This window comes from Felis catus, chromosome B1 (genome assembly GCF_018350175.1).
Source record: "Felis catus isolate Fca126 chromosome B1, F.catus_Fca126_mat1.0, whole genome shotgun sequence".
In the NCBI taxonomy this organism is placed as follows: domain Eukaryota; kingdom Metazoa; phylum Chordata; class Mammalia; order Carnivora; family Felidae; genus Felis; species Felis catus.
In genome coordinates this window covers 60,853,905-60,869,594 of record NC_058371.1, presented here as the reverse complement: position 1 = coordinate 60,869,594, position 15,690 = coordinate 60,853,905, and the positions used below count along the sequence as shown (strand labels likewise).

At 36.2% G+C, this 15,690-nt stretch overlaps 1 non-coding gene across 1 annotated transcript; it reads right to left on the bottom strand.

The window, feature by feature from the left end:
- Window positions 1-5,361: 5,361 nt before the first annotated feature.
- Window positions 5,362-5,434, bottom strand: TRNAV-UAC. Its single transcript has one exon. It is a non-coding gene; the product is annotated as a tRNA-Val (tRNA).
- Between the last annotated feature and the right edge of the window lie 10,256 nt (window positions 5,435-15,690).

Below are 15,690 nucleotides of genomic sequence, written 5' to 3'. Positions count from 1 at the left end.
GTGGGAGGGGGAGTGGGCAGATGGGGTTATTGGGGGATGTGGGCAAAGTGGTTGCAGAGGAGAGGTTGCTGGCATCTGTGGGACTGGTTCTGCCCAGTGCCACCTCATGTTTCAGGTACCATGTTCCTTGGTTATTCATGTTTGGGCTCTAAAGGGCCCCTGTGCAATATGGGCCATTGTGAGGAGGGTGCATACAGGAAACTTTGGTGGCATCTTTATAATATAATCTTGGCTAGTGCTTTGAGGTCACAGGCTATGGAGGTATGCTGCCAGCAGCTAGATTTCAAAGAATAGGGTTGCTTGGCACAATTGTGAGCACAAGCTCCCAACAAAGAGCTGTGGCAGGGCACAGAACCACTGGGAGGCCATCTGGCTGAACTGAAGGGGTGATATTGTCAATCCACTGGAAGGCAGAGCATTGAGCCTAGGAAGATGATACTTGGGCCTCACAATTTAATATTGTTTGCTGCATTCAGTTTTGTACTTGTGTGGGATCTCTCACTCCTTTCTTCTTTCCTATTTCTTCCCTTTTTAATGGGAATGTCTCTCCTATGCCTTTCCCACCATTTTGTTTTAGAGACACATAACTTGTTCAGTTTCACAAGTAAAGAGGAATTTTGCCTCAGGATGAAAAGCATCTTGACTCTCACCTCTATCTGATTTAAATGATATTTAAATGAGACTGGACTTCTGAATTTTGAGTTGATGCTGAAATAAGTCAAGAATTTGGGGGCTACTGGGATGGAGTGAATGTAGTTTGCATGGGAGGAGCACATTAATTTTGAGGATCCAAGGAAGAAATGCTATAACTTAAGTATCTGTGTCCCTCTCCCATTCATATGTTGAAATTCTAACCCCCAGTGTAATGGCATTTGGGGGTGGATCCTTTGAGAAGTGAATGAGGTTAGTGCCTTAATAAAAGAGACTCCAGAGAGCTTCTCTGCACCTTCCATCATGTGAGGATACACCAGGAAGACAGTACTCTGTGAACTAGAAAGCAGGCCCTTACCAGACACTGAATCTTTCAGCAACTTTATCTTGGAATTTTTAGCCTTCAGAATTGTGAGAAATAAATTTCTGTTGTTTATATGCCATCCAGTCTGTGCTGTTTTTGATACAGCAGTCAGAACAAACTACAATATAGTTCTTGGGAGCACAGTGCTTTCTATTAAACTCTGCCCTTAGGAAAGCAGGCTAGAGGGAGATTGGAAGGGAGGAAGAAGAAAGTTATGATTTTCCTCCTGTTTTCTAGTTTTCCATCAGCATTGTGGCAGCGGCAGTGGGATGCAAAATTCTACTGGCACTTTTTGCATCAGCTGCATGAAACTTCCTGTCAGAAATCTGATCAAGACTCCAGTAGTACCCCTCTTCTGAGTCCCTAAAGTCTTGTAATACTTTTCCCTTTTATGTCCCCAATACTAGATGTAGTAGCCTTTTCCTGTAGCTAAACTATTGATCATCACAATGTTTGCTCTTCTAGTTTGCAAGCTTTAATTTCTTGAATTAAATCATTTCTGTTTGAATACCTATTGCTTTTTCTGTTTCCCTGAATAAAGCCTACTGGGAAGCCATCGAAGGGAGTTAAGCAAGGTACTAGCATTGTTAGCCCTGAGTTCAGGAATAATCATGTTAGTTGCATTGTAGAGAGGAACTTGGAGGAATGAACAGTGCAGACATGGCTGCTAATAGCTTGAAGACTATTTTGATAAATCAGAGGAGAGACTGGCTAGGATGATTGTGATAGAAATGAAATCAATGAAAAAGAATCAAGGTGTAGGATAGAATATTTCCTTGTTTGGTGATGCACCAAACATGGGGAATTAGAGGAGAGAAAGACTGAGTGACGGGATTGAGAGTGATACCACTTAGTAAGATGAGTATCACGAGAAATTGATGAGACTTGGAACTAATATCATAAATTCATTTTTGTTTTTTGTTTTTTTTTAAATTTTTTTAAACATTTTATTTATTTTTGAGACAGGGAGAGACAGAGCATGAACAGGGGAGGGTCAGAGAGAGGACGACACAGAATCTGAAACAGGCTCCAGGTTCTGAGCTGTCAGCACAGAGCCCGACGCGGGGCTCGAACTCACAGACCACGAGATCATGACCTGAGCCGAAGTCGGCTGCTTAACTGACTGAGCCACCCAGGCGCCCCATAAATTCATTTTTGAAATAAAAAAAATATATTGCCTATGAGAAGTTGTAATATAAGCCTGGTGCTAATAGAAAATTTCTGGGCTAGAATATACATTCACGAATAGTGTATATATAGGTAGATGTTGACTCCTGCATCTTGAAAATGTTAAATATAATGAAGAGTAATTCTAGGACCCAAGCTTGAGGAATGTCAGCATTTAATGACCTGGTAAAAAAAAAGGCAAGACTTCAAAAGAGGAAGAGGAAAACTACAGCTTTAAGAGGAAAATCAGTATGGTGTGGTGTTAGAAATACTAGTGAAAAGAAATGCTTGGAAGGAGTAAGTAACCAACATTATAAATTGCTGATAAAATGGTATAACCAAGAAGCTTAGTTTGAGTTAATGAGAGGTAGCTAGTAAAGTGGAAGTGGGGGGAAGGAGAGTTAATAATTGGTAAGGAAAACCTGTTTCTCAAAAGATCAAAAGTTACTTAATTTTTGAATCTATTCACTATTTCCACATATCTCGTATTTTCAAAACAAGGAAAATAGTTAAAATTACATGGTATCTCTCTAACCACAGCTGACATTCTTTTAATGTTTGGCTTATCTGCGCCATTCCTCTAGAGATAATTTCAATCTAGAAACTATACATGTGTCCCAGTGACTGATAACACATACATACTGTATATGATGATGGAATTGATAATTGCACTTCATAATTTTCATATTTTACAATGAGGATCAGAAATAAACAATTTCTCACTCAACTCATAAGATGCCAAGCAGATAATCAGTTTCTCTTGGCCAGTTGTATTTTGAATAAGAAATACCTGTTTGTTAAATAGAATGGGCAATTACTTATTGCTGGTTACTATCATAAAATCTTAATAGTTTATTAACTCCAATCAATAATCTCCAATTTTTCAGCCCTACATTTGAAAAAAAAAAAAGCAGATGGTAAGAATTCTCAGTGAGCACAGGTATTATGAAATACATCACTGCTGAGTAAATTGCCTTTACAGTTTTGTCCACAATTACCACCTTATTGAAAATCTATGATGTAGTTCTATATGGTCTTCAGCCTGATGATTACACAGGAGCAATAGTCATTGATTTTTAAAGGCTTTCAATACTTGGTACACTGGTTATTAATAGCAAAAAAAAAAATGACCATTCAGGCAAATAAACCAGGAATTTGGCAATGGCTTTGCTAATTTCTATCTAAAACACATTAGAGGATTTAAAGACCTTTGTTTAGTTCCTAATTAGCTAATACACATAACTCTTTGATCTGGCATTAAGTGGGTCACGATTCCAAGCGCACTCTCTAATATTTTTGTCTTTGTATGTGAAAATGGTGCTATTGAGCCATCACGGCAGGATGTGATTTTTAATCGCTCTTCTTGGTGTAGGGTGGATTTGTAGCATTGTTCATCTGTGTATCTCTTTATCTCTGAAATAAAATTGGACACAAAATACTTATCTTGGCTCTTTCACTTGCTAACTGGGCAAGTTATTTAACTTCTCTAAGCTTCATTTTCTTGTGGCCAAATAGGAATCTAACCATTACCTGCGTCATTGGGGCACCGTGAAGAAATATAATCACAATGCAAAATTTGTCCTATATTTGATAGTTAGTAAGTGTTAGCCATATTTAATTGCAAATACATCTATATGATGTGTATATTGGCCAGAGCCTTGTCTTAAGTGTAACTCTTGCCTTTGACTAATATGGAACAGAAACTATAATATGCTTCTTTCAAATGATATACATTCATCCATCCACTAAAGAAATGTTTACATGGTACTTACCTTGTGAAGATGATTTTCTGTATATTGGACATTAAACAATAAAGATACAATAAGACATTGAACAATAAAAAATAGTCCTGCTATAAAGGCTTATGTACTAGTGGGAAGAAATAAATCTAGATAGATAAATGATAGATAGATGATAGATAGATAGATAGCCAAGATGGCCATAACTAATAGGTTTAAAATGGCCAACCAGCCATAACTAATAGCAGAAAAGAAGTATAAAGCAAGATAAGGGAAAGATAAGATAAGCAGAAGATGGGGTTATCCACAAAGGCATTTCTGAGATGGTGATATTTAAGGTGACATCTTAATAAGAAAAGGGAACATATGGGAATATATAGTGAAAAAGCTTTCCAGGTAGAATGAACAGCATGTACCAAAGTCCTTTTTTTCCCATGCACTGTAATTTTCCATAAACTATGCATTTTTTTGTTTACTCATCATAATTGCTTCTGTTGCTTTTTACTCATCCACAAAAGAGTTGAAGTCCTCTACTCCTGCTGTGTGTTCACAAAGGTGTAGGCATAGAGCCTTGAGCTCTATCTACTCTTGGTCTATTTGTATATGAGACAGAGATCCTCCAATCTACAGGTAAAAATAAGAACAGGCAATGTTCATAATACTCACTACTTGCCAAGCCCTAAGTTGGGCACTTTTACACTCATTATTTCATTTGAAATTTTAATTCAAGCAATATTCAAGAGGATAAATTTTAATTTAAGCAATCTGCAGGTATAATTTTAAATTCTCAACAAAACATACACACACATAGACACTATATACATATGTGCATTTTTTCCAACATCATAGCAATTGTAGGGAATATACAATACAAAACCAAAGACAATCCTAATAATTATTTTCTTGTAGTAAATGTCTCCATGAAGAGTGTAGAAGACTTTTATTTATTTATTAGAATATACTCAGTTCTTGATTATTCATATCAGAATATTTGAATAGATAAACTAAATTAGAAGAAAATTTAAGTCACTTATATTGATTTTGTGTTTCATTTAACTATTTTCAGGTGTTATCATTTTTTACTGATTTCAATAATATAAAATTAGGTTTGTAAAAATTTTAGAACATATTTGTTTGGTTTGTTGACTAAGACTACACTACAAAAAGACAGTGTAGGACTCAAATGTTATTTAAAAAAAGTTTTAATGTTTATTTATTTTTGAGAGAAAGAGAGAGGGAATAAGTGGGGGAAGGGCAGACAGTGAGGGAGACACAGAATCTGAAGCAGGCTCCAGGCTCTGAGCTGTCAGCACAGAGCCCAAAGCAGGGCTCAAACTCATGAACTGCAAGATCATGACCTGAGCTGAAGTCAGATGCTTAACTGACTTAGCCACCCAGGCACCTCCTAAAATTTCTTTTATGGAAGCCAAGGTAACTTCATGGTTCCCCTGGGAATCGAACCCAGGGTCTTCTGTGTGTAAGGCAGATGTGCTAACCACTACACCATAGAAACTAAAGACTAAAATGTTCTTTTATGTTGGCACATTTTATAGTGGAGGAGAAATTATAAATGCTACAACACTTAGAATTGGGAAGTGGGAAACCTATGTTAACCAAAATGATGTATGTGACTCTATTCTGTATATTTCTGTGATACTTATATTTACAGATGCTTCGGGACTTTCTTTGTGTGTCTTCCTATAAATTTTAGATTGTACTTTTAGATCTGTTCAGTGTGGCAATTATTTCTTCCATTTAAGAATAATAAGTAATTCTTATTAGACACAAGTCATTTGAACAATCAAAATGTCTTGCACATTTAACATAAGAAATTACTATGGTAACTCATAAATAATTTTATTGCTTTTTTTGAGAATAATAAACTGATTCAGAAGGTGATTTCTGATTGAAATTTCAAACATACTATTTTTACTTGGTCTGGTAGGTTTCATTATTTTGGTCGGTATATATTTGTGATTGCTTTTCTCTTTACAAAACATAGATGTTTTGTAAAGAAAAAATGAATTCTTCTGCAATTATGTCAGAATAAATTAATTTGCTAGAATATAGATATCCCCTTTCTATTGACAAACAACTCATTACTTTTTATTTAAATGTATTTGGTATACAACATTATGTGTAATTTTAAAGTTATACAATGTATTGATTGATTTCAGTATGATTGTCATTTCAGCATTAGCTAATACTGCTGTTGTGTTGCATAATTATCATTTCTTCTCTTGTTCAGAACAATTCAGATCTAGTTACTTAGCAAGTTTAAGTTTTATAGCACAATCTTATTGTCTGTAATTACTGTGCTGTGTACGAGGTCTCTAGGACTTATTTATATACCATTTGCAAGTATGTAATCTTAAACATCTCTCCTGTTCTTCCAAACTTCAGTCTCTGGAAACCACCATTTCACTAGATATCACATATGGGAGATACAATAATCTTTTTCTTCTTTTCCTGTGTTACTTGTCTCACTTAACATAATGTAGTCAAGTTCCTTCCATGTTGCAAATGGCAGGTCTTTTTTTTCCTCTTGGGTGGTTAGTATTCTATTGTATATCTATTTACCCCCATTTCTTTACCCATTCATCTATTCATCGACACTTAGAAAACAACTTGTGTCTTCCATGCCTTAGCTATTGTGAATGATACTGCCTATGTCTCTTTGGTATCATGTTTTCATTTCCTTTGCATATATGCCCATACGTGGCATTGATGGATAGAATGGTTGTTCTATTTTTTAATTTTTTTACAAACATCCATGCTATTCTCCATAGCGGCTAAACAAGTTTACAATCCCACCAACAGTGCATGATGGTTCCCTTTTCTCCACATCCTCACCAGCACTTGTTACCTCTTGTCTTCATGATAGCTATTCTTACAGGTGTGAGGAGATATACCATCATGGTTTTGATTTGCATTTCCCTGATGATGGGTGATGTCGAGCAACTTTTCATATGCCTGTTGGCGATTTGAATGTCTTCTTTGGAAAATGCTTTTTAGTTCTTTTGCCTATTTTTAATTGTATTTCATTGTTGATGAGTCGCAGGAGTTCCTTATAGATATTGGGTATTAACCCCTTATCACATTTATGGTTTGCAAGTATTCTCTCCCTTTATGTAAGTTGTCTTTACATTTTGTTGATGATTTCCCTTGATGTGCAGAAGCTTTGAAGTTAGATGTAGTGCCACTTGTTGATTTTTTGTTGTTGTTGCTTGTTCTTTGATGATATCTAAAAATACCATCTCCTAAACCAATGTCAAGTAACTTCTTCCCTATGTTTTTTTCTAGGAGTTTTAGTTTTTAGGCTTTATGTTTAAATCTTTGATCATTTTGAGCTAATTATTTTTGTGAGTGGTGTAAGAAAGGAGTCTAATTGCTTTGTTGTTGTTGTTGTTTGCATGCAGTTATCCATTTTTCCCAGCAACATTCATTGAAGAGACCATACTTTCTCACTAGATGTTCCTGGTTCCTTTTTAAATGTTAGTTGACTGTGTATGATGGAGTTCACATCTGTAAAATTTATGTTTCTGAGAGTTGCAATCACTGTACTCTTTTTATACCGTTGCACCATTTATATCAGTAACTTTTTTTGAATTCTAGAAACTGTATTAAGTTCATACGCTTCCCAATGAATCAGTATATTTTTTTTATTTTTTCTATTTGACAGTCTCCTGTTTATGAAAACTTTTTTTTCCATATGGTGCAAACTCAGTCATAAGTAATGTGTCCTTATGTTGTAAAGATGTAAAGATGGCACCATGCTCTTCCTCAAGGAGTTTTGGAATAAACCATGTTATAAATGATTTAGGGTGAAGCTTTTCTTTCAGTAAAATTTTGAAGTTTCCATTTTTTCCTGCTTTGTCCCAGAAAATTTCACCTGGCAAATTTCAATGATGTAGTATATGATCCTTATCAATATTGTAAATAATTTCCATTCTGGGATGTTGTAAATATCTACCTGTATAGTTCAATGACAAATTGTCTTTTATTAGGTTGATATTGTAGAACTGATACTGGACAAATCATGAACAGAATTTTTCATGTATAGTTTAAAGATACAGATTATACAGATGGACAGATATTACTGCCAATTATTAGGGAAAAAAAACCCTTTCAATTCCATTGTCTCACTTGTTTTCAAGTTGTTTATGTTGTTTTCATATTTCCATATGTATTTTTAGATGATAACAATGTTTGACTTTGTAGGTGATTATAAGCATGTAAGTTATAATTAGTACATGAGCTTAGTATCTGTCTTATTTGCTTAACTTTTAAAGTAGTTCAGACTAATTGAGGTGCTTAAGATCTGTTATGTACAGTGTTATGTACTTTGTTGAGTTTTTAAATTTAGGTTATATTTTCTAAGCCATAAAAAATATGGGGGCGCTTGGGTGGCTCAGTCGGTTGAGCGTCCAATTTCGGCTCAGGTCATGATCTCATGGCTTCACATAAACTCTCTCTGCCCCTCCCCCATTCACACTCTGTCTCTGTCTCTCTCAAAAATAAATAAACATTAAACAAAATAAAAAAAATATGAAAAGCCAGACTATTCCTCAACAACAACAACAAAAACAACAATAATAATATTCAGCAGGTTTATCATATAAACCTTAGAAAAATTTTAAAACTGCAATTCCTTTAGAATCAATAGCATTTTGAAACTTATTATTTTAAACATATAACTTAAAAATATATATTTACCCTACAAATACTATTTACTTACTCCTGGGGGTGAGAGTGGGGAAGAGTATGGGCAGGAGGGAGCCATGATTTTCACTATTATTGCCAATAACTCTATTAAGTTGAGTGGAAATCAGTCTCTCATTATCTACTCCACACTGGATGTGATAAAGCAGAAACTAGGGGTGCCTGGGTGACTCAGTCAGTTAAGCATCTGACTTCAGCTCAGGTCATGATCTCACGGTTTCTGAGTTCGAGCCCCACGTTGGGCTCTGTGCTGACAGCTCAGAGCCTGGAGCCTACTTTGGATTCTGCATCTCCTTCTCTCTCTGCCCCTCCCCCACTTGTGCTCTGTCTCTCTCTCTCTCTCAAAAATAAATAAATATAAAAAAAATTTAAAGAAAAAAACCAAATAAAGCAACAAAAAATGAACTATTCCATTAACCCAACTGTATGTTACACTTTGAAATATTACATGAAATTGTACCAAGAAAAACAAGAACCACATGCATGAATCATAAGAATAAGTAAAAACAAACAAACTATGGTACACAGTAAAGAAAATCTAAGAATGAGAGTTACAAATAAAAAAAGGGGGTTTTACTATTTATTTATTTATTTATTTATTTATTTATATTTTTTAAGTAGGCTCTATGCTGGGCATGGAGGGCTTGGATTCACAACCCTGAGATCAAGAACTGAGGTGAGATCAAGAGTTGGGAACATAGGGCACCTGGGTGGCTCAGTCAGTTAATCATCTGACTTTGGCTCAGGTCATGAACTCATCATTTGTGAGTTCGAGCCCTGTATCAGGCTCTGTGCTGATAGCTCAGAGCCTGGAGCCTGCTCCGGATTCTGTGTCTTCCTCTCGCTGGCCCTTCCCTGCTCATTCTCTGTCTTTTTTTCCCTCAAAAATAAACATTAAAAACAAATTTAAAAAAATAAAAAAAGAGTTGGGTGCTTAACTGACTGAGCCACCCAGACACCCCTACAATTTTAATTAAAATATATTTTTAAATTTTTTCCCACACGATAGGGCCTTTGGTTGTTGATGAAATATACTAGTTCACTTAATAGAGTTAAAGTTGCCTACCTATATTAAAGGCAGTCTCTTGCATGTGAAAATGTGAGATACTCAGAGGAGTTAGAAGAAAAATGAAACAAATTTAAACAATTTTTTAAAAAGTTGATTCTGAGACGTTGCTTGTCTTACCACCAATATTTCTTCTTCTTCTTGTTTTGTTTTCTTTTAATTTAGAGAGAGAGAGCAAGAGGGGAGGAGAGAAACAGAAGGAGAAAGAGAGATTCTGAAGCAGACTCCATGCTCAGTGTGGAGCCTGACACAGAGCTTGATCCCATGACCCTGATATTATGACCTCAGCTGAAATTAAGAGCCGGGAACTCAATCAACTGAACCACCCAGGTGCCCTGCCACAAATATTTCTAAGACTTGTTTCCACCTATTGAAACCGGATTTTAGAAATCTGACTTGGCATATATATATATATATATATATATATATATATCTACACACACACATACACACACACACAAAGACACATATATATATATATGTGTGTGTGTGTGTATATATATATACATAAACACACTAGGACAAAAAAGTTAAACATTGCATATGCCTCAGCAGGGGCCTAAAGGATGAGTTAGATCTCTCAAAGCTAAGTAATAAGGGTACATTTATTAGCAACATTTCATGCAGAAGCAGAGCATAAGATTTCATAATTCAGTAGCATCAAGCCTCATTGCATCAGCAGATTATGTAAGATGTACAATCACTCTCATTCAACAAAGGAATATCAATGCATTGATTTTACTCTCTTCTTTATAAAATGAATTTCTGACAAAAACATTTGAATGAACATTGGGGAAAATGAATTTGAATTCAGATGGGTGAAAAGTTTAGAAGAAAACCCCTTTAGCAACTTTAAATTAGTTCTGTTCTCCAGGCTCAGACAAGGACTGGCTAGGGCACTGAAACATTTCGCCAGGGAGATCATTGGCAAGGGCTCTGCATGAGCTGCGGCAAACAGGAGAGGGTCTGCGAGTTGGCTGCTCTGATTCTCCAAAAGGGAAAGCAGGTACCTTATGTAAACTGCATGTCTATGACCTTGACATCAATTCTCAAAATGATTTTAAATCCAATTATTAAGTGGATGATTTGTGAGCACCTAAGAGAGGAAGGCCTAATCATTAAGACCTAGCATGGTCAGACTAAGTGCAATTCATGTCAACTAACCTCATTTCTTTTTAGGGCAGGTTACCAGAATAGCAGATCAGAGAAAACAGAGCATAGCAATAGAATGCAAATACCTGAGGGCAAAGACTTTGACAGATCTGTTGGCCTGGGGGGCTCACAGTTTCAAGGTTCCCTTGTCCTTTTGAGAATTAGGCAGGGATTTGGCTCAGGAGCTTTGAGTTAATTCCTGGATAGAATTGTCTGATGACAGCCCTGAGCTCCAGAGGCTCCCCTTTCTAATAAAGCCACCTCCCTGGGCAGCTACAGTGTTGCCATTGTTACAAAGAGGGAGGCGTAAATTGTCTTCCAAGGTCCCTATAAATATGGGGGCAACAGGCGTTTTCTACTGGAATGTTGCTTACAGTGTAAACCCTCCAAGGTTTAGACTAATCTATACAATAATGAGTGCTCTGGAATTATGTACATACTGTGACTTGACTACTTGTTAGTTTTCTTTCGAAAAATCCTAATGTATACTCACGCCCATGGCCAGGGCTCTGTGACCATAATTCTTTTGTAGAGACTGCCATTTTTGAGCATTTAGATTAAATCCATTCATTAAGTGCTGATGTGTAAGTCTTAGGTATGTTGTTTTTATTTCTTTTAGTACTGTTCCTTTCTCTCACCTACTAGATGCCTGGATCTTCAACACTTTTTTTTTTCTTTTCTGATTCTGTAATCATCTTGTCACTTTGATTGATTAGGAGACTATAATTTCAGTATTTAATTCTTAGACTTGTTATATCAAAATTTGGTCTTACATCAGTTGAAACTAATCTTACCTCTTTCCAAGAGATGGTTACTAATGTGTCTACTGCTGTTTAAAGTAGAGGAAAGTGGGTGTGGTCAGACTTCAAAGTCCTGGCTTCTTGTCTTTTCTAGGCATAAGTGCCTTTGTGTTCCAAGGTAGAGATACCAGATGACAGATGCCTCCTTACGCGATGACAAGTAGTGCAAGGTCTTCCTCTGGTTCAGTCAGTGTCTGTGTACTGTTGGTGGCCCTGATTATACTGTAGTCTCTGAGTTTGTGTGCTTGTGTTCCTTGGATATACGCGAAATTTTGTTTTTGTTCTTTCTAGCCCCAAACCTCCTCTTCCTAAAGAGTTATCCCATGTGTCCCTTTGTCCTCTTTAGCTATATATACCTCATCCCTTCTCCAAAATGGGCATAATAATCTCTTGGCTTTGTAGTTGCCTGTATAGATATGTTACTTCAGCCCACCACCATTCACTGGGCTAGGAGAAAGACACAAAAATGAAAAACCCTCTTTGCATATCACCTGAGGCAAGGAAAAACAAGGATAAAGTGGATTTTTTTAAAAGAGGATTAGTATGAACCACTAAAGATATCCCACCTGCCTTCAGAGATCTCTAGACTAGAAGGCTTTTTGAGACTGTTTTGATTTGTGCCCCAAAGTTCAGAGATCTTTTGTTAAGTAAGCATCCCTCTCCTCTTCACTAACACAATCCACCATTCTCTTAGGCTCTCAGAATGCTCACCTATGAACTCATTACATTGAATTCTTATGGTGCCTTTTGGGTAGATCTCTAAGTTCCGCATATCAGCAACATCTAGCAGGAGAATGAGATACCACTTTCTTCCTCCAAAGGAATGATTTTTCTTAGACTCCCTCACTCAGTTGACTTGAAGGGGAAACTATTTATTGCATCCTCCTTGAAGAAGGAAGAGAATAACTTCTCACAATGTTGCACATTTCATCCACAAGGCTGACAACCATCCCACTTCTCTATCCTCTCTATTGCCTGGAACACGGTGGAACGTTGGTAGATTGGTGAGTTCTAGCATCTACAGGACATTGACTAGCTCCAGATGGTAGCAGTGAATCTCTGAAGTTTAAGTACCTTGTCTTTAGACCCAAGTCCTAGGAAAGATATAAAATTCCTATCATATCCTATTATATAAAGATATAGACTATTGTCAAAAAATATCACTCTGGCTTCAGAATGAAAAATTGTATGTAAGGGAGCAAGACTTGAGTCTACCTTGCAATAGTTTGTATTTTTATCAATTACTTGAGTGAAGGCAGAGATCACATTAAACCTTATAAATATTAGAAATAGCATATCAAATGAACAGATGAGTTTCTGCCAGCCTGGAAAAAATAAATGGATCACATTTAACTACATGCACAATTATTAACTCAAAATATAGGCTGCTTTTGTATTTGTCCCTCAAAATAATGAATAAATCAATTTGGTGAGATTATGTCTTAATGACATTAATGAAAAAGATAGACTTTTATGCCTCTAGTGATTTCCTTCATCAGACTTCTCCTTCAGTTCCTACCACAGAGTTTCTAGGTGGTTAATATACCAGACTGGGTTCCTTACAGAAGGACATCGACTTGCAATCCTACTTCTTGGCATATTGTCCATCACAAAGTTGTTGAAAAGTTGTCAAAGTGGCAAAATTTATTGAAAGCAGAATGGAGTAAATGGTGTGCTATAGCTCCCGAGTATAATTTATCTTAAGCTGCACAAATAAAAAAAAAAAGGAAGCAGTATCTAGAACACTGAACTCAGTAGTTAGTTATTTTATATTTCATAGCAAAGCATTTTTGTCTTATTCTAGGCTCACCTTCTAAAGGGGTATTCACAGGTGGACTGAGGTTAAGAAGAAGGGACTGAGATAATGAAACTCGAAGTACATGAAAAATGGATAAAACAAAAGGTGGAAGCAGAGATTAAATGATTGCTTGACAGGAATGTTGTGGGAAAGATTCAAGCATGGCTGGGTGGTTATGATAGATGACCTTAAAGTCCCTTCTTTTCTGACATGGACATCGATAGGTGGTAATTCAACATGACTTTACACACAAAATGATAATAATCTTTAATATTAATTGTGCACTTATGTGCCAGACACTATCCTAAATAGCTATAGCATTAACTCTAATTTTTAGAACAACCCTGTGAGGTCAGTGTTACTAATTTCATCACCATTTCATGGATGTAGTAACTAAGGCATAGAATTTTTAGGTAAATTGTCCCAAGTCACACAGCTAGGAATTGGCAAAGCCAGGATTCAAATCAACTGGCTAAACATTAGATCATTAATGTTATTTATTTAGAAGGAAGCCATAATACAGAAACTTCTCTCCCCACTTCTCTTTCTCTCTCCTCAACTGGTTGTGCCTCTCCTCAATTCCTACCAATAAAATAGATGTAGAACTTCTCCCAAAAAGCTCAAGGCACAGTTGATTAACTCTTATTTCCCATTGTTGGTTTCTCTGGCATCCAGCATTGCAGATTAAATTTACCAAGTTGCTGGGAATTTGTGATGTTTGACAGAACATCCATATTTTATAAAGGGTTTGGAGAATGCCAATTCTGTATTTGAAGTGAAATTATGGGCAGAAGAGACAGAGGGAAAAAATGAATTCAACACTGGAAGAAAAGAATGAAAGTTCTTAGAGTCAAAGCCATCCTAATTAAGGTAACAGAATAATAAAGAACTATTTTATAAAAATCTATTTCCTTTCTGAAACACTGGAGGAGGTGTTAACATTAAAAATTCTTTAAAATTAATCTATTTCAGGGGCGCCTGGGTGGCTTAGTCCGTTAAGAGTACGATTTCAGCGCAGGTTATGATCTTGCGGTTTGTGAGTTCCAGCCCCTCCCATGCTCATGCTCTGTCTCTCTCTGTCTCTCAATAATAAATAAACGTTAAAAAATAAAATTAATCAATTTCAAAGGAAGGATATTGTTAATTGAAACCAATTGCCAAACATTGTTTTTATTAGTGCTTCAAGCAGAGAGTTGTGATTTTTAAAAATATCATGTACAGGGGCGCCTGGGTGGCGCAGTCGGTTAAGCGTCCGACTTCAGCCAGGTCACGATCTCAAGGTCCGTGAGTTCGAGCCCCGCGTTGGGCTCTGGGCTGATGGCTCGGAGCCTGGAGCCTGTTTCCGATTCTGTGTCTCCCTCTCTCTCTGCCCTTCCCCCGTTCATGCTCTGTCTCTCTCTGTCCCAAAAATAAATAAAAAACGTTGAAAAAAAATTAAAAAAAAATATCATGTACCATCTATTAGTATCAGTACAGGTGTTCTGTGTATTCTATGGATATTATTACATAACTGAGCAGATGAATGATAGGCTGATTGAGTCAGGAAAAGAAGGTCATGGTATAGGAAATAATTGTGATTCGTATTCTACTGAAAATCTTTTAATGAAGTTTACAAATAATTTCCTGAAATGCCTTTGTTAAGATAAATAATAGGATGAATCAAGTTAGCTCAGGTTTATTTTCCTATGTAGAGGTGGTTTTCTGACTGCATTTATGAAAAAAAAACGCTGACTATCGGAAGAATAACCTATAGATGTATTTCATGAGGGTAATTCTATATGGAAGAGTCAGAACTATATTAAAACCGTGATAGAAAATTATGGTTCACATAGCAGCCAGTACCGGATACAGAGGTGCTTACACTAGACACAGCGCCTAGGGCACATTGGAAATTGACAAATGCCATCTTTTGATTTGGATGAGACCTGAGTCTTTCCTCAACATCAGAGTTTGGCAGGCAAGTTGAAAATGTTTGATCAAGTGATGTATGAAAAACAACCCTTTGTATAAATGCGAAAATTTTAGACATCAAAGTTTAATATATGAAAGTACAGGTTATTTGAAAGTCAAGTGTTTGAAAGTCAGGAACATTTCCCTTAAGGTATCATTGTAATTTTAAATATAGTAAGAGGTTTTGCTTTTAAAATGTATTTCTTTTGAGTTTAATGTGTTAAAATGTCTTTGAGTCATATTTATTTCTAAAAGGTACCATTCAAACCCTTTAATTCACA